General features: G+C 44.7%; 1 protein-coding gene across 2 annotated transcripts in view; it reads left to right on the top strand.

The window, feature by feature from the left end:
• The first annotated feature begins 1,780 nt into the window (after positions 1-1,780).
• Positions 1,781-26,366, top strand: part of SNAP25 (synaptosome associated protein 25) — a 69,446-nt gene continuing 44,860 nt past the window's right edge. Inside the window, exon 1 of one of the 2 annotated variants that reach the window (XM_068940272.1) lies at positions 1,781-1,931. The gene's annotated coding sequence lies outside the window, so the exon portion shown is untranslated. The remainder of the gene's footprint in view (positions 1,932-26,366) is intronic. The other variant, XM_068940273.1, reaches the window with a different exon arrangement.

Here is a 26,366-nt window from a genome sequence, read left to right as displayed (position 1 = left end):
TAACTGAAGTGCTGGCTACTATTACTCCATGCACGAGCTGTCCAGAAAAGGTTTGCTTTCCCAAACTGCCATTTATGATGCTAAATCTGTTGCCTAATTAGTCTGGAGAGGGCTGCTGCTGCAGACCCCTCATCTAGGGAGGGGAGCGGAGGGGATGTCTGCACAGTGTTAATCTTACATTGTTAGTCTGCCTGTACAGCCCTTAAACCTGACAGGTTCTCTCCTTCCCTATGGCTTTCTTGTGCATGGCTCATTAGACACTCTAATGCAGTAGGGAGCCCCTCTTGTCTGAAAAATCCTTTGTTGTATATTTAGCAAACTTTTGACTGTTCCCTTCCAAATCAGATTCAAGGACATATTTTTGTAGGAGAGCGTGAGAACTGCAAAGCACGATCTACAGTCATGTTTTTCTGTGGGGAACTACAGAGCAGGGGAGGAGGAATCACCCACAGTTCTCTCTCTTTCCTCCCTCACTTCCCCTCCCCTTCCCCTACCTCCCCCCCCCCCCGCCCCATACAACCATAACACGAGATGAACGCACTCCAAAATACAGCTGCATAGCCTTCCCTCTCTCTTCCGGTTTTCCCTGCCATGGCAAAAGCGGGGAGGGAGCCAGATTAGGATAGAATTATCGCTAATATGGGACTCGTGTTTTGACTCTGTCTCATCTACAGACTATTTAGAAAAGCCTGTATGCGTAGTGTAAGAATTAAACATAGCCAGTGCTCAGTTATTTCTCACAAGAGCAGCTCAGAAAGGGAAAAGAGGGAGGCATCTCCGCTTGTCTGTAGGTCTAGATGGTTCCATAAATGAACGCACAAAGGCTTGCAGAATGGAAAGGAGGTGATAAGTGAGGTTACGAAATACAGAGTCACACTTTAGATGCAATCCTCATTCTTCATTAGAATCTCCACTAAATAATACTTTTTTCAAAAACGCATTTTGCATGAAACGAAAGGATTTCCTCCCCATTAAAAATCGTACTAGAGATAGCTCCATTTGCTCCAAATTAGGTATGCTCTGAACGAATATTTTAATTAATCCATGATCCATAACCCAGGCTCTTTTCTGGAACAGAATTGCTGTTTTCCTCCTCGGCAGCACTGAGGTGTTCTCACTCTGCCGTGTGTATGCACGTACGTGCCCGTGCTTTTGTTTGTTTTCTCTCTCTCTCTCTTTTTTGAACACGTCCCTCGAACGATCGCATACAACACATGTCCTTAAACATGGATTTCCTTGTGTTTGGCTGCACTTATTGGGGGGGGGGTGGGGGGGAGGGAAATCCGCTTAACACACCCAGACCCCTGACAGGATGCTCCGAGAAAGAAAAAGAGGGAGAGAAGGAAGAATTCACTCATAAAAATAGAAGCCCACGTAGATTGGCCATATATGGAGTACCGGGGACTTCAGAGGGATACCCTCTTCGGACCACCCCTTTGGCGGAGGAAATAGCTGCTGCATGATGGCCCCTTCCCCCCTCCCCCGGCGGCTCAGCCGCAGCCGCAGCCGCGCTCAGCCCCCAGCCCCGGGCCCCATCCCGCGGGCGCTGCGCGGAGGCGCGGGGGCGGTGGCGGCGGCGGGGGGGGCGGAGGCGGCGGGGTCCCCCCCGGCGGCGGCGGGGGCGCGATGCGCGGGGCGCGGGGCGGGGCGCGGGGCGCGGAGCGGAGCGGTGCGGCAGCGGCGATGACTCAAGCCCGCCCGGCTCGCTCTGCCCCCCCGCCCGCTCCCGCCCCCCCCCACCCCCCCGCCGGGGAGGGCTATTAAAAGCTGCTGACGTAGGAGCGGACGGCCATCTTTGATGAGGGCACGGCTCCCGGTCCATTGAAGAAGGAGACCCGCGGAGGTCAGCGGCGGCTGTCCTTGCCTCCCAGCTGCGGCACCGACCCACCGACCCTGCCGCTGCGGCCCGCCGCCGCGCTGCGCAAGCCGAGGTAAGGGTGGGAGAGCACCGGGTGCGCTGGGTAGGGCGGGGAGGGGGGGAGGGAGGATGAAATTAAAACAAAAACAAAACGAAAAAAATTTAAAAAGCATCTCTTCGGCTTTTTGTCTCCAGCCTCTCGGCTGAGAGGGATGGAGGAAAGCAGGGAGAGGGGTATAATGCCGCCGCCAGCCTCATCGCCGGCTGGAGTCAGGGGAGGGAGCAAGGCTCTGCCTCTCCGCCGTGCCAGGAGACATTGTGGGAGGTCGGGGGAGAAGGGGAGCCCGGGGGAAGTCGGGGGAGAAGGGGAGCCGCCGCTGTCCGCCGCGGAGGGGGCGGCGGGTGCGCTGCCTTGCTCGGCCGGGCTGGGCTGCTGCCGCCCGGGGCACTGCAGCACCGTTCCCGCACCGCACCGCGCCGGGCGGCGGCGGCGGCGCTTCAGCACCGCGGACAGCGGCCTCGGGGCGTGGGGGGTTCAGCACCGCAGACAGTGCTCGGGGACCCTCCGTCCGGCGGAGCGCGGCCGGCGTTTCAGCACCACAGACAGCGCCGGGGATTCAGCACCGCGGAGAGCGGCCGTGCGGCGCGGCTGCCCCGGCGCAGCCGTGCGCGGCCGCGGAGCGCGGCGCGGTGCCCTCCCCGCTGGCAGCGCGCAGGGCTGCCCGCGCCGCGGAGGCGGGAGGCGGGCGTGCTGCAGCGCCCTGCGGCTCCGCGCCTCCTTCCGGGCTGCCCTCCCGGGCGAGCTCCTGCTATTTACGTACGAGAAGCGGCTTCCCGGATTTAAAAGCAGCCGTGCTCTCCCTCTGGGACAGGACCTCGGATAGAAAGAGTTGTGGCTTTACTGTGTCCCCGGCAGCTCAGACGGGGTAAAGGGAAAAAATAAAAAATGGAAAACGCTTCGGTTCATGAAATTAAACGGCGTTTAGCACTTTGGCCTCTATCCCTGCCCATTCACGGGTGGAAAGGAATTTGTGTAAGGGAAATGAGGGAGTTACGTAATGACCAGCCCGCGGGCGCACTGCGGGGCGGGAGGCTGCGAGAGGGGCACCTACGGCAGCCCCCAGGGCTTCCCCGCACCCGCGGCAGCTCCACGCTCCGGGGCCTTGGCGCCGACCCTTTCTCGCTGATGGTGCCGCTGCCCCTTCGACGTCCCAAGCGGAGCAAGGGCGTGCTCCTGTGTAGCTCTGGGAGCTTTTCCAAGCCTGGGGGGTGGGGAGGGGGGCTGGGCTCTGCCTCCCCCCTCGGGCCACGCTGCAGAGCGGTGCGAAGTGGAGCGGAGCGCACCGCCTTATGTAACCCGCCGCCCGGGCTGTCCCCACGCAGTCAGGCTGGTGTGAGGGGGTGGGGGCAAACCCGCACCGCACTCCTGGCCCCGATCCCCCCTTATTAGTGGTTTTCCCCTCACCATCCTTTCCCCTCCCCAAGACCTCGATCTCCCTCGGTGCAGCTCGTTGCCAGCAAAGTTGGCAACTTTGCAGGTTTTTGCGGGGCAAAAACAAACACGACGCACCATCGAGGAGAGAGGATGGGCTTGGGAAAACTTCCCTGCTGGGGGAGAAGGGGGAAGCTGGCTGAGCGACCAGATATCGCGCTGCGTGGCTGCGTCAAATGAGGGCTGTGGGATCTGCCAGATTTACGTGCTTGGCTTGGGTAATTGCTGCTGGTCTCATTCCCAGCTGGGAAGGAGGTGGGGAGGGTTGGGGGAGAGGTCTGCGGCGGCGGCCGGGGGGGCCGGGTAGCGCGGAGACAGGTGCGCAGCAGCCCTGCACCCGGCGGCGACAGCGCCCGGCTGCCGCTGGCCCCAGTCGCAGCACCCACAAGGACATGGGGACACTGCAGGGCCCTGAGCTCCTCCGTGGCACAGCCCGGCCCGGCCTGGGAAGGTCAGCGAAGCAAGGGGAAGGGAAGGGGCAGCAGGTTCCTTCAGTCTTGAACTGCCAGGTCTCTGCTGGCAGTGAATAGGGAAGGGGAAGTGCCTGTGCCCCTGCCCCATCCTAGCTCTGAGCAACTCTCCCATTGAGCATGGCAGCAAGGGGACGGTGTGTGGGGCAAGCCACTCTTGTGAGTGGCCAGGGTAGGGATGGGGCCACTGCAAAGGTGAGTGCTCCGGGGGTACAGACTCCCTCCTGGGGTCCCCAGCTCTCTGCACAGCCCTGCATAGCAGCCAAAGAGGCCAGGCTAAGAAAAGGCAGCAGTGGTTTTCCTTTGCCTCTATATAGTGCAGAAGGGGTCAAGCAGGAAGTTACTGCTGGAGACTTTGATGCCCAAGATGAGTGGGGGTAATCAGTGCCAAAGAGATGACAGAGGTGACCAATCCAACGGTGCAAGCAGGCCTGATTTACAAAAGCAAGAGCCTGAGGCTCCCACTGAAGTCAAGAGGAGGTGCAGAACCTCAGCAGATTATGAAACAAAACCCAGTCAAATGGCAAACCCCAAATCAATATAGTTTAACTTTCTTTTTAAAACTAACTAGAAAAATAGAGTAGGATATCCAAGGGCACTCAGAGTAGGGCTCATTGAACAGGGCAGTACATTAAGGAACAGCAGAATTCAGCCAGTGCCAAACCCTTAAAATACACCTAAGGAGACACAGCTCCAATCTGCAGATTTATTGCACTGGATGTGATAGCTGTTGTGCAGTAAGGATCACATCCACAGGCCTCTTCAGGTCAGTGGAAAGCTTTTCATTCATTTCCATATGCTTTAGGCACAGCTACAAAGAACAAGACTAAATTGCTATGGCAAATAAAGCATGGTCTGCACTTACTGTTTGTACAAAACAAAATACTGTCCTGTCGCTATGAACAACTTCAGCATTCTTTAGGCTTGTATGTCACAAAGCTGCAGCTTCTGCTTATGTAGCAACCCTTGAGGAAAAATGGGAAGTATATGGCAGAGTGCAGAGTTCACTTTGTTAACTATTTCTTCTCCCAGGAACGTAGAAAAGCCTAGGAGGAGAAGAAGCTAATTTAGGTTTGCCTTAACCTGTTGTCACATAACTACTCTTTCTCTGATATTTTTTCCTGGATCTCTGTCTTAACTCTTTATAATATAATCACATTGCTTTCATATGCATATGTGGCTTCATATATATATATATGAATACACACACACACACACACACACACACACACACACACACTCATTTTAGGGTTTTCCAGGGTTATAAACTGGATAAAAGCATAAAACCGTAGCCTGACTTTGTGGCCTTCAGCTGGGCAGTTGCATTTTTCTGTCTGTGAAGTTTCATCTACCACTAAAAATGCAGTCACCTTTGGGTTGGGAGAGTGCCAGGTAATCTGTAACAGTAGAATTGTTCAAGCATTTTAGAGCACCTAATGGAGAGAGGAATAATGCATTGCTTGAGAACTGCAGCAGAACGCAGCCAAGCAAGTCCTAATTACCTCTGGGAAGCTGGATTTTGGAGAGGGCACCAGGGCTCACATTTCTGCTCCCGGAAGAGTTGGATTTAGTTTGTCAAGGCCATCAGTGGTCAAAGGATAATTTATTTCTTTTTTAGCTCATCATTTCTGAGCCTTAACTGATATCTATGCCCTTACTTTAAATAAATTCTGGTTTTCTTCCCTACTGAACTTGCAGATTTAGCCTGCTACACTGTATTGCAACAAGCACTTCTCCAAAATGCACATACATTTTATTCCTAGTTCTTGTCTATCATGACTTTGTTGCACAAACACTTAGATACACACTTCCATCATTGCAACCTGCCTCTCATCAGGTGATAATTTCCAATATGTTGTCCTGCATCCTACAGGATTTTCTAGGACTTTCTTTTCTGCCAGGCACAAAGGCAAGTCACCTTCACAAGCTTGAAGTTGTTCCTTTCCTGCTTTATGCAGGACCTATGGCTAATCTGAGAATCAAAAGTGGAAACTTTCATTCCTTTCTAGCACTACTGGGTTTTAGTGGACTATTGAAAGTGTTTGGGCCATTTGTCTTAGTATTTGAGAATGAAATTTAGCTTCGCCGGTTGCTCTTTCATTCTGTTAACTTGCTATTTCCTCCTCTTTCCTCCTCATCTACCTCCCTTTGTCCTCACCTATAAGCCCCTTTTAAGTACCGTTAAAGAGGACTATGACATGCACTTGGAGCACTGAGACTCTTACCTGAAGGAAGGTAACTACGGCCTTCTGAGTTTGATTATTCCATAGAGTCTAATCCAAAGTCAGTTGAAACCAAGGAAAATACTTCCACTGGTGACAGTAGACTTTGGATCAGGCTCTGAATAAGCTCACCAGTAAGTTTGCGCACTGTTAGAGATGAGTGCAGGGTATGGAAAGATAAATGGCATTCCATTCCTAGCAATGGGCAGGTACTGATTAGCCCTGCTGTCCAAGAGGAAACTGTGCATATCATTTTCTGGGACTTGTTACAAAGGCAAATTGCAATGATAACATTTAGCAGATTAGGTTTTTCAAAGGGAAACAAAGTGCTTTGTATATGTCCCCTCTGCAATGTACTGCTATGCAGTAATTCCAAAGAGAATACAATCATCGCATTATAACCTTTCTTCTTAAAATGAGAGATGTGTATCTCATCCACTGAAGAAAGTTGAATTCTAATACAAACAGAAGGAGGAGGAGAACAAAATATTAAGTCATTAATCATTGCTGTTTCAGCTTTGGAAGCTGAAAGTTCATGCTGACCAATCTAGGTTTTGTCTGGCTTTTTAAAAGGAAAAAAAGTATTTGAAAAGCTAAGAATGCTGAAACTTGCATTTAAAATGGGATTAAATGTATTACTGGGCCACATTATCAGTCGGTGTCAATTAGCATAACTCTGGCGCTGTGCTGCGCTACAGGCTGATGAGCTCCTGAGCTGGGTGCTCATCGTCCTTTTTTTAAAACAGAAATTGTTACACCTGCTGAAGGAGCAGACTTTTCTGTAAACATAAGTAACTTGAAATACCTTTCCCCCAAACCCGGCTTTTTCCAGTCTGGTTTCATTCATGCAGATTCTCATAGATAAGGTTCAAGTCGTTAGTCTGTTTTAGAAATGGTGACAACAAGCAATGATGAAGCAGCAGAGGAGGCATACTGCATGTTACGACTGCATTTCAGGTTGGGTTTTGCTGCACTCTGCTGGTATATAACGTCAGCAGAACTTTATGTGGTGTAAAACGCATGAGTACAGCTGAGTTTTTCCTAGATGCACGTTTTTGGATAGAAAAAGTCAGAACTGTATAAATGTATGTGTAACAAAATGAAACCTACACTTCCAGATGCAGTTTAATTTCACAGACTACATTTCCTAGCAGTAATAATTCATTTTCATTCTGAATCTGAAAGTAGCGAGAAGTTTTTCTGCATTCCGGTAAACACACAGTAAAATTATGCATCTTCCACCAAGTATTTTAAAGCAATGTTTTTAACCCTTTGACTACTCAGGCATATTACTGGTAGAGTAGGAGTACAAAGAATTAAGGTAAAGGAAAGTCTCGCTGTATACATTTCTAAAAAGAAAGAGGGGAACTAATTTTATACATTTTTGTTATAACCGTAGTTTTCCTTGTGCTTTTACTATGACAAAATGATTGTGCCAATGTTTACTGTCAGAATCCATGAGCAAAATTATAGTTATCACACTCTGTGCCCGTGCTAATAACTGAAATCCGTATCCTAGACCATGATCATAGAAGGATGCTTCATGTATGTGATTTTTGATATTAACGCCTGATTTGCTATTTGTTACTCAAAACTTACCAGTTAACAGGGAGGTAGATATACAAACGCTCAGAACAGGTAGAAAGGCACTGCGGACTGTTTGCTAGGGCACATTTGTAATTCTACATTGATTGCTCCCATCTACCACACATTCTCATAGAGTATTCTCACTAAAAATCCCAGGCTGCAAATTTCTAAATGCTTTCCCTTGTCACTAGCCTGTCAAAGAGATTAGAAGACTAGTGTGGAGTGGCATGAAAACTAAAAGCTATCACATCATCACATTACACCTCTGGTGTTTGTCATGGGTTATTTATTTGTTATAACTACTGTCCACTCCAAGGAGAGGAATTCTGTTTCTGAGTTACAATACAGTCGTACCAGAGGAAGCAGTTTTATTTTTCAGGTAAGCCAGTTATTTGGAAGCTGTGCCAACTGTTCATTTGGTTCATTCCCCTCTCCTAGAAATTATAGCTCACAGTGGAACTGCATGCAAGCCAATTTATTGATCTGCCTGACCCAGGTAAACATATTTCCTCCAGCTATTATAAAAAACAACATAAAACAAAGTGTACGTCTTCAGAAGATCTGATCTGTCAAAATAGCATTATCAGTCACTGTTTTTTTTAAATAGGAATAGAAGTTTTCCTTGCATATTTGAGCATATTTGAAAACAAAAGGTACTAAAATTAGTATCAGTATGCTTTAGATTCAAATTGAAGTTTTTTTTCTCCCCCTCCTTTTTAGTATTTTTGGTTCAGTCCAGTCTCCATTCACATCTTTAGAAACCTGACCACTTACCTCAAAGGGATTCAGATGAGCTTGCATTTCTGTGGGCATCAGGGAATTGCTACTTGATTCAGCTCAGTGTTGCTTCTGCCTGATATGCCTTCGTGCCATACACACACACGCGTATGGAACACAGCCCACCCTCCGAGTTCAGGGTTGTCTGTGCTGAGGAGTACTGACCTAGGAATTGACTGACAATGTCAAGAAAGAAACTTCTGTTCTCTGTTAGGCACAGACATCTCATAGGAATAACTTGTTCTTGCAGAAAGCAGTAAGAACGCTATTGCAATTCATGTGGACTAGAGAAGTTCAGTAACAGAGATTTTTAGCTACAGATATTGTGGTTTAGTGACTAAAGCATAGGGTCTGCACACAGAATATCTGGATTCAGCTGCAACTATCACATGCTAAATAAATGTAACCTTTGACAAGTGACGTGATTACCTTTACCTACAGAAGAAAGAACTGAGCAGCTTTTAGTTTGTGGTCCTCAGCTTCAGATGTTGAAAGGTATCCCTTTGGAGGGATATTTTTATATATATTAGAACACAACGGTCTGCCTTGCATCAGGTTGGTAACCTAAAAATTGATACTTCCAACATACATCATTCTCACAATGTGGGTGAGTATCATTTACCTTCAAGCCTCCAAGTGGGTGTTACATTGCTCCTTCCAGGTTTGTGAAAGGTTTGGCTGGAAGGAGCAACGTAAACGCAAAGTACTAGTATTATATTCATGATAGCAAGAGGAGAAAGTGATCTTAGACCAGACGGTAGATGAAATGTTCAGACATTTGATCCTGCTCATGGCCAGGCATAACACAATACAACTTAGTCTGCCGGAGCTGTGCTTTTTGCTAGAGCTGCATTAAGCCTGGGTACCGGAGACGGGGACCTAGCCCTGTCTATTCAACAGTGCAAGTTCCAAATTGACAGCGTGACAGCTGAATATACAGCTTGAAGATGTTTTGTGAATATTTGAGCGTTTCAGCCAAACATTTGCTTTTCCTGAGAGTTTTCACCTAAGTGACACGCAAGTATGTGAAAAGCCCTCAAGAAACAAACTAAGGTATGCGAACCCAATTAAATTGAAATTCACCACTGACTTCTAACAGTCGTTCTCCCCAGAGAAGCATTTGTTTTATTTGCTCAGCTGTATGGAAACATGTATTGGCTGCCTAGCCTTTTGAAGGTTTTCCTACAGGTTTTTGCCATTAAAAGCATGTTCTTGAGATATGACACCCATTTTTGCAATTCCTGAAAATATATGTCTTTTATTATATCAACAAGAGTATCAGAGACAGAAAGGTCGACAGCAGCAAATGGTTTTAAGATGGTGCTTGATGAATTCATGAAAGGGATTATATGACGTAGCTGTCGGTGGTCAAGAGAGACCAGGCTCGATAAAGGAGCAAGTCCCTTCAAGCCTGATGTTCCTAAGAGAGTTTTGTTATTTAAAAAGACGGGGGGAGGGGAGGCCTGGATGGCTCTCTGGTGGAGGCCTGTCAGTTTAGTTCATTTTAGAGTTGAGCATGTCAAGAAGGAGACAGTGGAAAAAACCCTCAAGGCACCAGGAATGCACTGAGCATAATTGAAAATGCACTGGACCACTTCTATAACACAACAGTAGGGCCATCTACATGCCTCAAATTTTCAATATTAGCAAGGCACTTCAAAATCATTGTATCTAGTTGCTCTTTCCTTAATTAACTGTTCTTAATGGTATAAAATAGCTGCTCCTGGAGCAACTTTTAGGCACTAAGGATCATTTTCTGAATCTGCTAAATAACAACTGGTATGCACTTTAACCAGCTAACAAATAAGAATGCAAGAGAACAGCAGGCATCACAAAAGGGATGGTAGTTTCTGTAGTATCCCAATTCCCAGATTAGCACCCAGGGCACTTCATGTTACAGTATTAAGCAGGCTACCAGATGGTAGCAAGTGACAGAGCAGCCTGTCAGCACCTCTTAGGCTCCAAAGGCATCAGTAACTCTGCTGCCTTTTTGTGTCACGGAGTTTAGGGTACAGTCCTCTTCCCAGTCCCACATCGCCTTACCCAGCCCCAGCTTCCTGCTCCCTTGCTCAAATGCCGTCAGGGAAACCTCTCTCACAGGAGAGGGAGATGCAAAGAAAGAGTCTTTAACCAGGATACGTTTTACATGGTTAAAGCACTGCAGTGACCTGAGTCAAAATGCAGTTGCCTTGAGACATGGCCAACTGCACACTGCTTGCCTCTGTTCTAGTGACTTACAGAAAACAGAGTCAGGAAGGCCACAGAGAGACTCTGTGACGGAACATCACCTACTGCCGTGTTCATTTCTCCAGACTGCACTGAACAGCAGTATTAGCAAGCCGTGTGGCACTCAGCAGCCCCACTGAGGACAAAGGTCTCACTGTGCCCATGCAGGCCCAGGGAAAACATTCAACACCGTGGACAGCCTACAAAACAAACATACAAGCAGGGAAAGAGTACCAAGACAGGAATGCAGTGCATGTGCAGATGAAGAGCTGACTCTTAACTCCTGGCTACATACGCACCCTGACGTACAAGGACTCCAGTGCTTCCCTCCTCTTTGACTAGCTCATTGATTAAGAGGCCAGGAGAGATCACTCATCAACCAGCTGAACCTCCTGTAAAACAAAACAACCCACAGGCTATAAGGCTTCTCTGAATTGACTACTTATCCAGCATTACAATTATCCAACCTTGGTTTTAAGAATTGCCAGTGGTGGAGAATGTGACAATATATTTTTTTTATTGAATTTTGAAATCCAATAAGGTTTTCATTGTAGATGCAATCATTTATCTCCAAAGTTATTAAACTGATACCTAGATTGAAGAGCTGTTACCTCAGGCTACGGACAACGGCGGAGGTGTTGTGCAAACATCTAGATTTCTAAAATACTTGCGCATAAGAAGTTAGACTATTTCTGGTGTAACACGACCAGTCAGAAGAATAATTTTCTTCTTAAAGAGTGCCTCTTCAACCTGCTGAGCATTAGCAGCACGCTCTAGTCTTTAATCCTCACTTTGTCACTGACCGTTTCCCAACTAGGAGGCCCCATTGGCTTAGTCCTCTTATTTCATGGATCAAGATCTACCTCTGCTGATGCCCTAATGTGATTTTTTTTTTCCACGGTTACTCTTATTCCCCTACAGAGTAACACTTGCTTTCCTCTGTATCATTCATACTCTCGATGGCTCCATTCTTTGCCAGTGAGGATCTCATGACATTTATGTTCCTTCCTTCCTCTAGAAGGTCTCTTCTTGCATTTGGTAGAATACAAACAAAGCCTTTAAAAAGATTCCCTAGCCCGGCAGGTGAAGAGATAAGACACTTACCCAATGGATAAAACATACACCATGATGCTGGGATATTAGACCTTCAAGCACAGAATGCAGGAAAGCTGTGTACAGATTTCAGTTTCTTTACTTTCTACTGTGGTCTAGTCTGCTTTTCTCTTGATAAAGCGATATGTTTTACACTCAAATGTTCTCCAGACAAAGCTCTTCCATTCATGCTTGCAGTCAGAATCTATTTCTCATAAGAATCTAGTTCCCATAAGAAGTCAGAAAGCCTTCAAAATTTATCCATGTTTTTCAGTATTGTCAAATACGGCAGGCCAAATCCTGGGCTCAGAAGGGTGACTTACATCTTAAACACACAATGATCCACTGTACCAGGGAGGCTAAGGAAGGAGATAAGAGATAAGAATGAGAAGGAAATAGCTAGAACAATAATAATTAAAAGAAAAAAAGAGGACAAAAGGTAGGCAAACTAAAATAAGAGAAAAGATAGGATGAACTTTTTGATTAATCCTCTTTCTTACTGATGTTTCCATGTCAACGACAATTACCTAGACTTAAAAAATAAACTTCAACAGTCAAGGTTTTGGCACTCAAACTGCACTCAAGTGTTAGGCTATACAGTGTTCTCTCTTTGTCTCCAGCCTACGTCCTTTTACCAGAGACAGCCTTCTGTTTCGTATTTGTATTTCGGTCTGGGCTTGCCTCTACACTCCTTTATTCCTAATCTCATTAAGAGTTTGCATGAGTCTAACTTCCACTTTTTTCACTAAGAGAAGAGAACCTATTGCCTTTGATGGGCATGCACCCTGAAGGACAGCTCTGCAGATCACCTTTGCAAGCTGTGAAGAGAAGCTGATATCCTAGGCTGATCTATGCTTTGATGAGCAGATAGCACCCCCCAAGCTCATACTCTAGTGTTTGTCTTTTCCTTAAACCTTTCTGCTGGCAAATTTTCTCAAGTGCTAAACTTTCTGGCATCTGATCTCCTGGTAAGAAAGCAAGCAAGAAAGCAAAGTCACCTGAGCTGTTTCTCACCCTCAAGTCTGGCTGGTTCCTGAGTCAAGATCTCTGCACTGCCAGCTGCAGGCAAAGATGAGGAGTGGAAAGGCTTGGCTGCAGATTGTTTTCCTCCTCCTCTGCCCCACTGCTGGACAGAAGACCAGCAGCCCACGGGGAAGGAAGCAGCACCACTGATCCAGTGTCACAGGCCACCATGGGAAACCAGAACTGTCCTCTCTGCTAACACCAAAGACCAGCCTACCTGGTTCTTGCAAGGCATCAGAGGGGTGGTATTCACATGCAGGCATACACCTTGGCATGGCATCTCGGGGCAGCACAGGCACATCAGGACACTATTTTTTGCAGGGGACACACATTCTTCATGTATTCAAGTTATGCTACTTTTGATGGCTGCAACAAGTTAATTCCCTGGCAGAAAAGGGGGGAATTAAAAATCAGCCACAGAGTTTAGCCACACTGAAGTCTTGCATATGCATATAGCAACACCAGCTGGACGGCAGTATTTGTGAGAACTAGGACAACTGTTCCACTGTAGTTACTGTTTCAGAGACAAATAGCTAACAAAACATCAACCACTCCTATCTCCTCGCTGTGGTATTTGAAACAAGCGTCTGTCTGCAGCACTTGCTTTGAAAAGCAAAGCAAATCATTGTTTGTGATATCACAAGGTAGAGCATAGACTTCTCCTTTTAGCTAGAAAACCCAAAAGAGGTACTCTTTTCAAGCATTTTAGAAATAGAAACCTATTTTGGAAAAGACATGAAGCTATCTGTGCAAATTAATGATGTCACATGTGGGGGGAAGGTAAATTACTGCCTCACAGTTGGAGGCATGAGACGAAATGAAAGTGGTAGAATATAAAAAGGGCGTTACTAGAAGTGATAAGATCACACTGCAAGGTGGGATTTGCGAACACTGCACGCGTGCTTGTAAGCAGTTGCTCAGACGACTGGTTCTATCAGAGGGGGAGGAAGGGAAAAAGTCACAGCCATTTTGAAGATCGTGTCTCATCGCCTACTACTCTGCTCAGGACAAACTGTCCAGCAGTACAAGCATAACGCAATAAAATGTGATGGAGCTTTATCTTTTGATCTGCCTCACAACTGCCAGGACAGGGGAGCTCACTGGAGGAGACAAATAAATGCAGCTGTTCAGCAGGGATAGCACTAAGTGAAGCTGCTTCCAGAGCAACAGGGAGCCTCATCAGAGAAACTCCTAGCAGGTTTAAGGGCTTTGTTACGGAAATATGACAGTTCTTGCATTAAGAAAACAATTCTTTAATACAGGCATTTCTCCAAACGTTTCAGTTTCACCTCACTTGAGTAGGGAAAACATTTCTTCCTGTCTCATCCCCACTTTCAATGGGTAAAGAGAAAGAACTGGAAGCAAAAGAACATTTTCACTAATTTTGAATAGTTCAGGAAAAACATGTTCCTACATGTTCCTATACTGAGTCCTGAGCAAAAATGGGACATTTAAAAAAACAAGTAAGGACCCTTTGCAAAAGTTTTTTATAGCAGCATTTGGAATAGGGGTGTCCTGATGCCTAAAGGCCTACAGGTATGGTCCAGAAACACTTGTGTGGGCTGTTGGCCACAGGATGGCTAAGAACTTGGCCTCTGTATTATACTGCCATGGGCAGGTGTTATCAGCCACAGAGACAGCCCTTCTTTAGCTGACAGACCATGCCTGTAATAAGACATCCTACAGAGCTGAAATAACCAGAGCAGTAGATACAGCAAAGGGAAGTTGTTTCAGTGGCAGGAGGCTTCCCATTTCGACTGATTATTTAGACCCTGATGCTTAGCTGAGGTAAATCAGTACAGTGCCACTGCAGCCAGCAGAGCAAAACTGATCTGCACCATGTGAAGATCCTAACTATGACTGCCTTCAAAACACACTTTAAGAGGAAGAGGAAGGTCTTTTTGGCAGTAATCCAGCGATTTTAACTCTCTGGACACAATAACAAAGAAGCCTATTCAAAAAGAAAACGGCTTAAGTGCAAGCACATTAATAATGCATAGCCGCATTACACGCAAGACAAGCTGTGGAGCTTCTCCTCCTTTACAAGGGAAGTGCAGAACGCGACTGGACCACACAGTGCAGGAAGGAGGCTTAGGAAGCATTGAACACGATTCCTCATGCGTCCTAAGAAAGCAGGGACTGCGCTTTTGGTCTTTTGCATGCAATTATGTACAAATAAGGAACAGCACAACCACAGCCAACTTTACTCTATATCTCACTGAGCCAATAATAACTTACTTCGCAAGCTGAGGAGCTATCCAGCAAATTACATACATACAAACATACAGTGGATTACCTAAGGCAGGAACGTAGCCTAGAAGAAGGTTCAGTTTTTTACCATCCGTAAAACCCTCATCCAGCTGAGCTCAATAGGAATTTTGCTATGAATCATCATGTGTCTAAAGGAAAACTTGGTCTGGTCTTTTCTCCAAAATGGCAGAACTGAACTGACTCATTTCTACTGAATCAGTTCTCTAAGTACAAAGCAGGGGCGAGGCTGGGAAAAATTGGCTCATCGGCACCTCAGTAATCACATGGCTATCTGAAGAGATACTCTTAAGGCATGACTCAGTTGCAGAAGCAAAAAGGGAGCAATTTTCAGCAAATCAATTATACAGTGAAATCCTTATTATTTTTCTGGCTTTTGGGATTGCTCACCACCAAATTGTGATTTTTCTTGACTTCTTCCTCATTTTAAATTATTTACTGAAACATTTCTGAGAAAATCATTTCTAGATCTTCAGACTGCTCATTGCACATATTTGAAACTCCACCTCTGCTGCATTCCTTTGATTTAGTGTGAATGGTGCAGAAGATTTTCTGCTCTCTTGCTCTGTGCTCAAAGGGTACAGAGGCTGCTAGAATGAAAAGCTTGCATTTCAAGTCCAGAATTTTCTGCCTTTGAATATTCCTAATTAAACATATAAAAAATTGATGTTTCTGCAAGCATTACTTCCAGCAATTTTTCGTCTGCAAGAATTTTCATAAGAATCATAAAAGCGTGATACAAAACAATGTTATTTTGAGGCATAAGGAGGATGCCATTAAAAATGCAGAATTGCAGTTGTATGTTGGTCACATTTCCCCAGCTGATGCTATCATGTTCAGCTTTGCAGAAATAGCAACTGTCACTAGCAACAGTCACTAGAGATGCAGCCCCAGAGAATTACATTGAGCAAAGAATATCCAGGACAGTGATTTAGCTTGTCTGGATTATAACTTTCCTCATAGATGCTTTATCATTGTTAAAGACCTCCTAAAGGAAGATCACTGTCTATGCAGGTCTGCTCTGACTACAATAGTATAACAAACAGCAATTGCAGGAATGCTAACATAGTACGACACAAACAGTCACACGAAAAAGTCTAAGCAAATTAGTAGAGACGTTAGAACAAGAACATTTAATTATTATTTTTTTAAATAGAAAATTCCTTTTGCTGCCGCTAAATGTTGTAATATGAGGAGGAGGTACAAAAATGGCTTTGAATCACTGAGGTATAGACAGTTTTGGGGGTCTGGCTGACAATCTCATTTTCACAAGCTCACAGCCCCGGGTTCACTTAGAGACTGGACAGAGTACAAAGTGCGGGAGATTAAAAGAGTGTACATCTCAAGCCAGAGATGAGTTATTTTGACCAGCTGTAGAGGCACACGTGACCCGCCGTTTAAAATTTCTTAATAGAATTACTGGGACCAGTCTCTCTCCACAGAAAGAGACGATGCCTGCATGTGGACTTGCAAGGGTCAGCAGCAATCTGGCACTCTCTGAGCAAATTGTACACACTGCAGGACTGCCAGATACAGATGGACCACAGGGAAATGTCCAGATGTCACTGCAAATGTCAGAGGAAATTAAGCCATTCACTTGCATTTGTGATTCAAGAAGTTCCATTTCTAGGTCAGACGACAGTTTAGTTGGCCATTATTGCAAACATCTCTGACTTTTCTTGAAGTTTTCTGCCGAGAACTCATAAAAAACAAAGCACAAGCACTATTTTTATGGGAAGCACATTGTACAACCATGTGAAAATTAACTGCATAGAGGTTAACAACAAACTAAGGGAATATGATGTTAAATTACGAGGTTTTGTAATGCTCAATAGAACAAGATAAATTGAAAAGACTTGTAAGTGTTCATTGCCTCTGTGGAAGCTAATTTTGCCCATTTTGCTTATGCAGAAAAGTAAGCATTTCTTCTTGTAGATACAATTATTACTGGTTGTGATGAATTAGATTCTTGAGTAAATTACCAGTAAAGTTTATTCATCTGTACTGTTGCCATGTCTTGCTGAATGAAATCTTGGTATAGTTGTTATCTGTGAGGTACTGAGAGGCAGGCAAATACAACGCAGAGAAATGGTTTCCTTAATAAGTCAGTCCAGCAAAGAATATAGGAACATTCTTTAATCAAGGCTATTGAAATTAATTTATTTCAGAATTCAATCCCTTCACTGTATAAATGTCTTCATTATTACTTAAAGTATTTAATATTTCTTAAATCAGGTCATTTCAAATATGTGGTAAAATTTGAAACCTCAGAAAGTGAAGTACTGAGGGAGATTCACTATTTTAAATGAGAAATTTTATCCATTTGTTCCCTACTCCAATAGCAAAGAATACATCTTTCCTCCAGTAGTAACATGATCCATTGCGTTTATTTTAGTGGCTGGTGAATAAGCAGGGGTATAGGAAATGTGAGAAGGTAGCCAGACTCCTAGCCACTGAAGGTGGACCTTTGCTTTTCTAATGGAGAGAAGAAGAATAGATTCTGTCAAAGCTTCAAAAAGAATAAGAGTAATTTTTAACAATAAACACCTGTCTTAAGAAATTAAGAGTTTTAATCCTCTTAATAAGCTTTTGATCATTATTTGATGAGTTTGTAAAATCAGTATGTTGCACATCTCTAGTGATAGCAAACTTTTTTCTGTTTCTTTGCTTACTTGCATCTACCTTTGTATGTGGCATGAGTCTAGTTTCTAAACTGCTGCTGAAGAGTCTATCTTGAATGACATTTGTACTGCTGTCTGCTCCAAATTCCCCCTCCCAAAACCATTTAGACTGAATAGATACTTCAGAGCCAGGCAATATTGATATATACTCAGAACTGTAGAGAGAAGAGGACCAAGTTTTGTTGCTTGTGCTTTGGAGATGTTAAAAAAGTTTTTATAGTCTCATAGATTGGGGCATAAAAACATAGTTGAAGCCAGAAATGTTTACATCTCATTTTAGGATGAGATCAAGCATTTAAAGACTGATTGGGCTTCCCATGGCTAAGCCATTTCTGGAGAAGATGCAGCAGATGTCTGAGATAATAAAGACTCTGTGGAAACTGTGGTTGTGGACCTCTAAGGTGGATTCTTGCCTCTTTTGGACAACAGCATCAAACAGAAATGTACAGCATTGAACCTCTGATTGGCTGGAATAGTGAATGCTGTGCCATGTTTCAAAAGGGAGCATCTTTTTTAAAAAAACAGATAGCTGAAGAAATCATATTTTAATATTGATGGTCCTATTGAATTCTGTATTTAATGTGTGTCATAAAATACGTTTCGAATTTACGTGCCTTATGGGCACCTGCTCAGGTATTAGGCTTTCTTGGGAGAAAAGCACCCACCACAATGGCTGTAAAATATTAACACAGTTCTCCTGTCCCTGGCTTTCTACACAGTCCATGACACTTCTGCTTTTGGACCAGCACTGCTGTTACTTAGTGGCCCTGGACGAGGCTATCAAGGGTCTGAGGCTAAGCATCTGTCAGAGCCAATTGCCAAGGTGTATGCTAGAAGGTAATTTTGGGGGTGCCTGACAGGCTCAAATTCTGTAACCTCTTGTGTCTAGCTTTTTAACTGGTCGGGGTTAGAGATTGCTTTTACCCTGGGAGTGGGAATAGCCTACTGAGGGTCAGAGAGAAAGTATGTGCTTTCATTCCTGTGCCTCTGTGAGCAGCCATTCACACCGTGAAGTTCTGGGATTTTCCCACAGACTCTTTGTAGGTCCAGAAGAGCTAAGGCAGTGAAACCTAATGGTTAGACTTCTACTCTAAGGAAGGGGGAAGGGGAGCGTGCTTAAAGACTTCATGCATTGTGTGTTAAATGGGTATAAGCGATCAGGACACTGGTTTTGGATTTCACTCTAGATTTGGAAACTTCTTGGGCAGAGACCCTACTAAGGCTCTACTAATATCGTGTGCTGACTCAGAAGGAAAACTGTCTTGACAGACCATTTCACATCTTACCATTACTACATCTGCTAACCAGGGTCAAATGTTAATTAGTAGTGGAATGAAGAAGCCTTCTCAGCAGCCCAAACATGGCACATCCCTTACCTATTCAAGCTTTGCTGGCTCAGTAATACTAATTTGCTCCTGACCTAGTGCTCCCAGTGCTGCAGTTCAATATGTTTATTAACTCTAGGAATGAGTCCTGCATGAATTTCGTTGCTACACTGAGACACAATGAGGTGAAGATACGTGGTTTCTACTCTGCTCTACATATCTGTGCTATAAAACATTGTGTTTGCTGTGCTTGCATCATTTGTGAGCTTTTATTAGTGCTTAGCTTAAAGCCTACTGAAATCACTGGGAAAGACAATAGCCTCCTTAAGCTTTGGGGTAGAACTTTAATTCCTGTTCCTGTTTTTAGTCAGAGGAGGTTTGAATCAGTAAGGCTTGCCAAAGACTAGAATTCCCATTTCATGAGAAATTTCACTAACCTGGTTTAGAAATACAAAATAATGAGGAGAAATTTCCTAGTGGATGATCATTCCTGACATTAATCCACATCTAACTGAGGACTGATGGGTTGGTCTAGTGTTTTCCATCTCAGAGGATTTTATACTTTCCTCAGAAGAAGATGGCACCGGAGACAAGTGACTGGATTAAGTGGACTCCTATTCTGATGCAGCATAGGAAGTGCCACATTTCAGTAGTGGAGAACTACTTTTTTTTTTTTTTCTTCACTAAAGGGGAAAATTACTTGATATTGCTAAATAGGGGAAACCTCTGCTTTCAAAGAATGATTATAAATATGAATAAATACTAACTGTTTTCATTATGAGTAGATATCTGTAGCTAGACAAAGTAGTCAATATGAGCTACTAAAATAAATTAGATGTATTAGCCTTTTGAGCTGAAATCTGCTATCACTGAGTTCATAAGCAGAGACTTTGCTGCTTCAGCAGAAGTGACATGAGAAAATGCATGAGACTCCTCTAAGAAGAGGCCTGCAGGAGTTTCTTTCTTATCTTAGCTTGATGATGGGAAGAATCTTTGGTGTCTCATTAAAATGAGAGTGACCTGTTCCAGCCTTTTAGGCCAAATACTCAGAAGAGATCCACTGATTTTAAATGATTCCATCAATGAACCTACCAATGGTTTTGTATGCTCAGCCCAGGGTATGATCGTGCAGGCTTTCCAGAAGTGAAGAAAAAGAGGAGTGCAGAGCCCTTCTTCACAAGCTAGCTTTGGTTTCCTAAATATAAAATTAGTCTAAAGTTAATTTCCCACATTTTTCAGTACCAGCTGCCACTACAGTTGCTTCTACATGCTAGGACAAAGCTTTCAATCATGGCCTCTATTTTTGGGGTGCCTGAAATTCTGAGATTGAAGTTGAGCCTGCTTCATGGAGTGCTGCCAACTATCTATCAGCCATCAGTGATGGCTCCTGTTCACCTAGGGTCTGTCTGAAATTTCAGACAGAGATTACTGTCAGTGACTAATTAAATCTGAGAATGTGATCAGTCTTTTTTGTGACGCTACTATCCTGTGTTACTTAACCTGGATTCTAGGCAGCCTCATAGTGAGGAAAAGGGAAGAAAATAAATAATTCGTCAGCTGGTAGTTGTGCTTCACTGCATCTGGGTTTGAAAAAAAGCAGGACACAACACAAAGGCCTAGCTCACAGCTGTACAGCTCTGTTTGCCTGAGGGGGAAAGAGCCTGTCTCCTCCCCACTCAGAGGCTGAGCCCGACCCCTTTCCCTGGCCCGCTGCCTGCTGCGCCCTCTCCTTCAGGGATAAGCACTCAGGCGGTTTTGCTGCCCAGTGAGGCCTTCTCATTCCCCTAGTGCTCCAGCACCACATCCTGCAGCAATCTGCAAATTCTGCGGCAGCTTAGAGCAAATCCCAAAGGCAGAGGGTTTCATTGCATAAAATATTAAAACGGATACTGCAATATGCCCTCTATGCTTTTATTCTGTCGATATCTAACCAACATAAAACCTCCCTCTCGGAGTCCTCACTACAACCTTAGAATTAGCCCTTAGAGCAAAGAAGACGCCCTCAGTGAATCACTGTAGAGCCCCAGACCCGAACACATGAGCCCATAAGTACTCCCTAGCCATAACACACCTGTGCTCTGCGGCTTCATGCTCAGTGGTTTTGTCTTCAGCTGACCCTCACTGCAGTGAAACTCTTCAAGGGGAGGCAGAGCTGGCAGGCAGCAGGCAGCAGGCAGCAGGAGCTGGGAGATGTGGGAAGGCCAGGGCGGGCTTGAGGCCCCTTGCACCAATGCAAAGAAACTGACTGCACTACAACACTGCCCGTAAGAGGGGAGAGACAGCCCCACGGGAGGCTTTCTTGCTTTACCACAGACAACCCGGACAACAGCTGCAACTGCAACACAGTGTGCTGGTTTTTCGGTGTCGTCTGGTTTGAGGGAATAAGGGGACGACCCCAGGGGGCAGCAAGGCAGCCAGGCCAGCAGCTCTTCCCGCAGAAGAAGGAAGAATTTCTGGGTCTGGCCGCTAGCGGTGGGAGATGGGGAATGGTGTCCTGCTGCTAGCGGGGCTGCTCCAGGAAGTGGGAACAGCAGCTGAGAGCACGAGAGCCCAGAGGGCGGGTTGGAAAATGCCTCTGATTTCAACCGCAAGTTTAATCAAGCCAGACTGCAATGGCCTCCAGCGCAGCACAGCTCTTGGGCTCCCACACTCTCCCAGTCTAAGAAGTCTCCATCAGGCCAAAGGGAGCCAGCAAGCCTTTGTGTGCTCTGTCTTCATCCCCTGGCCTGACAGAGCAGCTCAAAGCGAAGGAAGGCCAGGAAATCCAGCAACTATACTGTGATCAGTACCTGAGCCTGAACTAGCAGCTCAGGCAGGTGCCCCAGCAAATTTTAACTCTCACAAGGGTTTACAATATATTCCTCTGAGGAGGAGAGCACTCCTTTTTCTGTGGCAGTAATCCAGTTCCCAGAGTGTAATGAATTCCCAAACTGGATTATTTTTATTTAAAAATAGAGCATAGCCCTCCCACGAGCTCCTTAAATAAATCTCTTGCCCCTGTTCTTCTCTTCAGGTCAAGGTCACCTGGAAGTGCAGCTCTTCCACTAGCGTGTAGGTATTTCATCACACTCAGGAGAAGGCCGGAGAACCAGTATGTTGTGATCCCAGACATGCTTGCTGTCTTTGCCTATTGCATGTCATATCTGGGCTGAGGCTGGGGCATTTCAGACAATTGTTCAGTCTTCAGTAACTGGGCTCCATACTTACAGGGATCGAAATACAGCTACAAAGCTCTGTTAAGTCATTAGCTAATTAAAGTGACACAAATATTATTTTCTTTTTTCTCAACAATGGCCTTTTCTATTTGTTTGAACAAGGAGCTTGTACTCTACCAGATGGGTGCAGGTTGGATGTCCTTGAGATATGCTCTTTAGATGTATTTTCAAAGCTTAAGAGGGTAATTTCATTTAACGCTGTGGTCCTCAATTTACCCTAAGGTTAAGTGTGAAGACAGCAGCTGCACTACAAGATCTCTTACGCTGCGTGGATTTTCTACAGTATGTGTCATTAGGGTTTCATGAAGGAAGCAGTCATCTCCCTTTCTTTATTTCCTTTTATTGAGAAATAAATATCATTGCTGTGAAAGCAGTCCAGTCTGAAATATCTGAACAATACTACGAGGAGAGATGTTGCTTACGGAAGAAAAATTCTATATGAGATGTGGAATTGTTTCCACGTTATTCTTAGGTCCAGAATGAAGACTCACTGATTCTTCACCCTGAAATTTAGATGACATAAAATACACAAGAAGAAAATTACTGCTTTAGATTTAAATTGGATTACACTCAAGTAAAGTTCATGGCCCATCCTCCTGTCTTTACTCACAGGAGTAGTACCTAGAAATATAGAGTAAAGCAGGTCAATAGCCTTGATTGGAACTTATTTTCCTGAGGAATGACTTCATTAGCAAGTATTGTTCTTGTCCTGAAAACATGCCAGTTTCTAAAAATCCTCAAACAAACACTTGCAGAAAGATGGAAAGAGAGAGCTCTCCAAAACTACAACCAGATGAAAAATAAAGGATTTTTGGATGATACTGAAAGACCAGGGCGTTTCTCCGAAAACCTGAAAAGATGGATCTCTTCTGATGGGTCCCTCAGAAGGGATACACATACTGCTGGAGCTGAATAGCTCCAGCAAAACCTTCAAGTGCCAACAAATTCGGCAGTGCACCATCTGCTTGAGACACCCAGCCTCGAACACAGACCGCTTGGCCATTTTAAAGCGTAAAAGCAACTTGTGGGGTAGAATTTCCTTATTTTGCAACACCTGATCTCATACGTGCCACTGTGTACCAACTCCTAATGCTCCATTTGGGGACCTCAGCCTGATTGCTGCTGAACATGGCTTTTGGGATGACATATCTGCTTCCATCCCTATTACTCAGGCATCTTCTCTCTGCTGTTGTCATGGACTGTGCTTGTCCAGATGTGCTCAGTGTTATGAATTGTACACCCCCCGCTCAGTCTCGTCATGGACTTTGCCCTGTGGTCCTTGCCATGCTGCAGCTTTGTAAGCAACTGTGCCTCTTGCTCCCGGGCTGCCGGCCTGAGTCATCTCTGTGATGCTCTGGAGGCAGAACTGTTGATAGTCGCCTGTCCTTGGGACAAACTCTGCTCTCATTTAAAGGGCTGTAAAAGCAGACTGTCTCAAATAAAACCCAGGATTCCTCTAGATTTGTGCTTAGGTAAATGAGTGCAGATGCAGCTAAATAAGTATGAGTCTTATGATGATAGAGGCTGGAAGGCAAATCCCATTTTTCTGATGTAAAACAAGTACCATTTTAATGTTTGAAAAATCAGACTGACTGTCACTATTCATTGACTACAAGGAATATTTTATTCCTGCTTTTTAGCATGACTCTTTAGAAAGCCTCCAGTCTTAAAGGCCCAAAGTCACCCCATCTAGCTCCTAATGATGGCAGAAAAAGGTTTAGAGATTTAAATGGAAAAAAAAAAGGAATTTTCATTGCCAGGCAATGAAGCAAAATCCCTCTGCCCTCAGCTGAATAGCATGCATTTGGCTCCCAGCTTGAAATCTGAAGCTGTAGAATATTGTCAACGAGACTGTAGGAATATCCAGTCACAGTTCAGGGGAAATCCTGCATTTGCTAGATGCTATGATTTGTCCACAACCAGACTATAAGTAAGTGCCGTCAAATGTCAGCTATTAATTTGTTTGCTGAGTTTATTCTTGCAATTGCTGTTGGTTGTATGTGAATTGCTCTTGTCCGAGCTCACTGCTGTGGTTCCTCCGCCAGCAGCTGAGTGAGTGGGTTACCCTTGTTTCAACACATGCTGCAGACAAAGAAATTGTTTGGTCTCGCTGTGTGTACGCCTTTCCGCAAGGTCCTCACCCGACGTGGCTCTAGGTGTACTTTCGCCATTAGATGCAAGGCAGTCTGTTTTTCCGTTGTTATTCTGTTTTTTCAAGTCCTGTTTTCTTCATAAAAATATGCCTGTGCTACAACAGTGAATGTACCTGGGTTCCTTCCTGCTATAGTAAAGAGTTTCAGCAGGAATCTCCAGGTATCTCTACACTGGAAAGAAACTAGCACATCAGCTTCTTGGTATCAGGCTGCTGGGGCTGACTCTTAAGTCAGTCAATTGTTATTTAGTTTATTTACGTGATCCAATTTCATCCTGTGGCCTATCATTCAGCAAAGCTCTGTGAGTTTAATGCAAGCCCTAAAGACCTGCCCAGCTCCTGCCTTTGCCCATTCCTTTCCCCTACAGATTGTATCACTGCCTATTTCAATATATCCGTCTCCCTTCACACGAATATGAACTTCAGTATGGAAAAAAGGGGTGCTTTTGCAAAATATTTTAAGTTTTGGCCTTTCAGAGCCATCATCTGTGGGCTGATTAGGTTCACACAACACTAATGCAGCCGTAAGGCCCAGGGAAGAGGCAAAATTCCCACAAGGAACGTGGCAAATATTCTACTCCAAAGTAAACCATTTACCCTGCATATTGAAGCAAAAAAGGTTAGAAGCCGACACAGACTGTCTTACTTGTCCTTGCAGGTCTTAATTCCTTCACATACATGTGTGAGCTGAATAAAAACAACTAGCTAAATAAAAATCCCCACGCAGAGAGAAAGATTTTGATCCTCTGTTAAAACAGTTTGAGCGGAAAGGATTTTGTAGCCTCTCTGCTAATCTGCTGGTCATGTGGTTGAAAGCGATGCCCTTGAGGTACAATCTAGTCTGCCGTTGAGTTGATTGGGCAATAAAAAAAGAAAGGGAAAAAAAAGAATAGAAGTTGTGCTTCTGTATTGGCACAGCTAAATCCTTGCCTACAAGTCTGGGGAATCGTTAGCACGCCGCAGGAGCGTGCTGGATTTTTTCATCAGCTTGTGAAGGCTGAAATCAAGTTCAGAGGAAAGGGATGTTCAACCTCATGAGCCTGTAATAAATAATGAGGAGTTCGCATACACTGCACCAGGGAAAGCCAATGTGTGTGCGTGCCCTTGGCCTCTTCAAATTGATATTACTCAGTAGTGGGAAATGTGTAGCAGCCAGGAATTAGTTGTAGGTGTGAATCAGAAAGCAGCAGTGGGTTTTGAAAATGAGTGAATAAGTTTTGCATATCTGTGGTGTACTATTATACATTCCTGTGGCTAATATAATTTGTTATTTAGCCTAGAAATGTCAGGTACTTTCAATATTTGACTTATATAAGTGCATGTGTATTGTAAGTTTACATTTTTAAACAGTTATTCCCAGTTTATTGATTTTGGTATAAATATTCACACGCAATCAAAAATGGATATGATCTTAGGATCTTCCCACCTATTCTCCCAGCCGTGCCCACTCAAGAGAACAGCCAGCTCCTCTCCCTTGCATGACAGGCATCTGTGAAATTGCAGGCTTTTGGGAGTGGGCCTGTGCTAGTCAACGGGCCAGCTTCACTTCAGAGAAATGAGCTGTTTAATGGTAGCGGAATTTTTAGCCCTTGTGATTCTATAAAGGAGCCTCAAAATAGCAAAATTTAGAGCTGGAAAAGATCTATTAGATTAAAATTGGGTTCCCAAGCCTTTTTACTGTATAAGTTGTCTTTAAAAAAGAGACCGTGCTGTTTCCTTCCATTGTGCCAGCTACATTTCATGTACTCTCATGCCTGTCTGTGTATCATCTGTATATAGGCAGATAAAGACGACAGTTCAAAAACGAGTAGGGTTCTTTCTTTTTGTGACGTAGCTGGTGGCGCAGGCAATTTTTGCTTAACAGCCTTGTGGTTACAGCCACCAATGATTTGAAGCCTTCCTCAGCCTAGGGGGTTTCAAAACCACATCACTTGGCTCTCCAGAAAAGTGGCCCAGCTGCCAAGCTGCTAGACAGCTG

The sequence above is a fragment of the Struthio camelus genome, chromosome 3 (genome assembly GCF_040807025.1).
Source record: "Struthio camelus isolate bStrCam1 chromosome 3, bStrCam1.hap1, whole genome shotgun sequence".
Lineage (NCBI taxonomy): Eukaryota > Metazoa > Chordata > Aves > Struthioniformes > Struthionidae > Struthio > Struthio camelus.
This window is presented reverse-complemented; position numbering and strand designations above follow the sequence as displayed.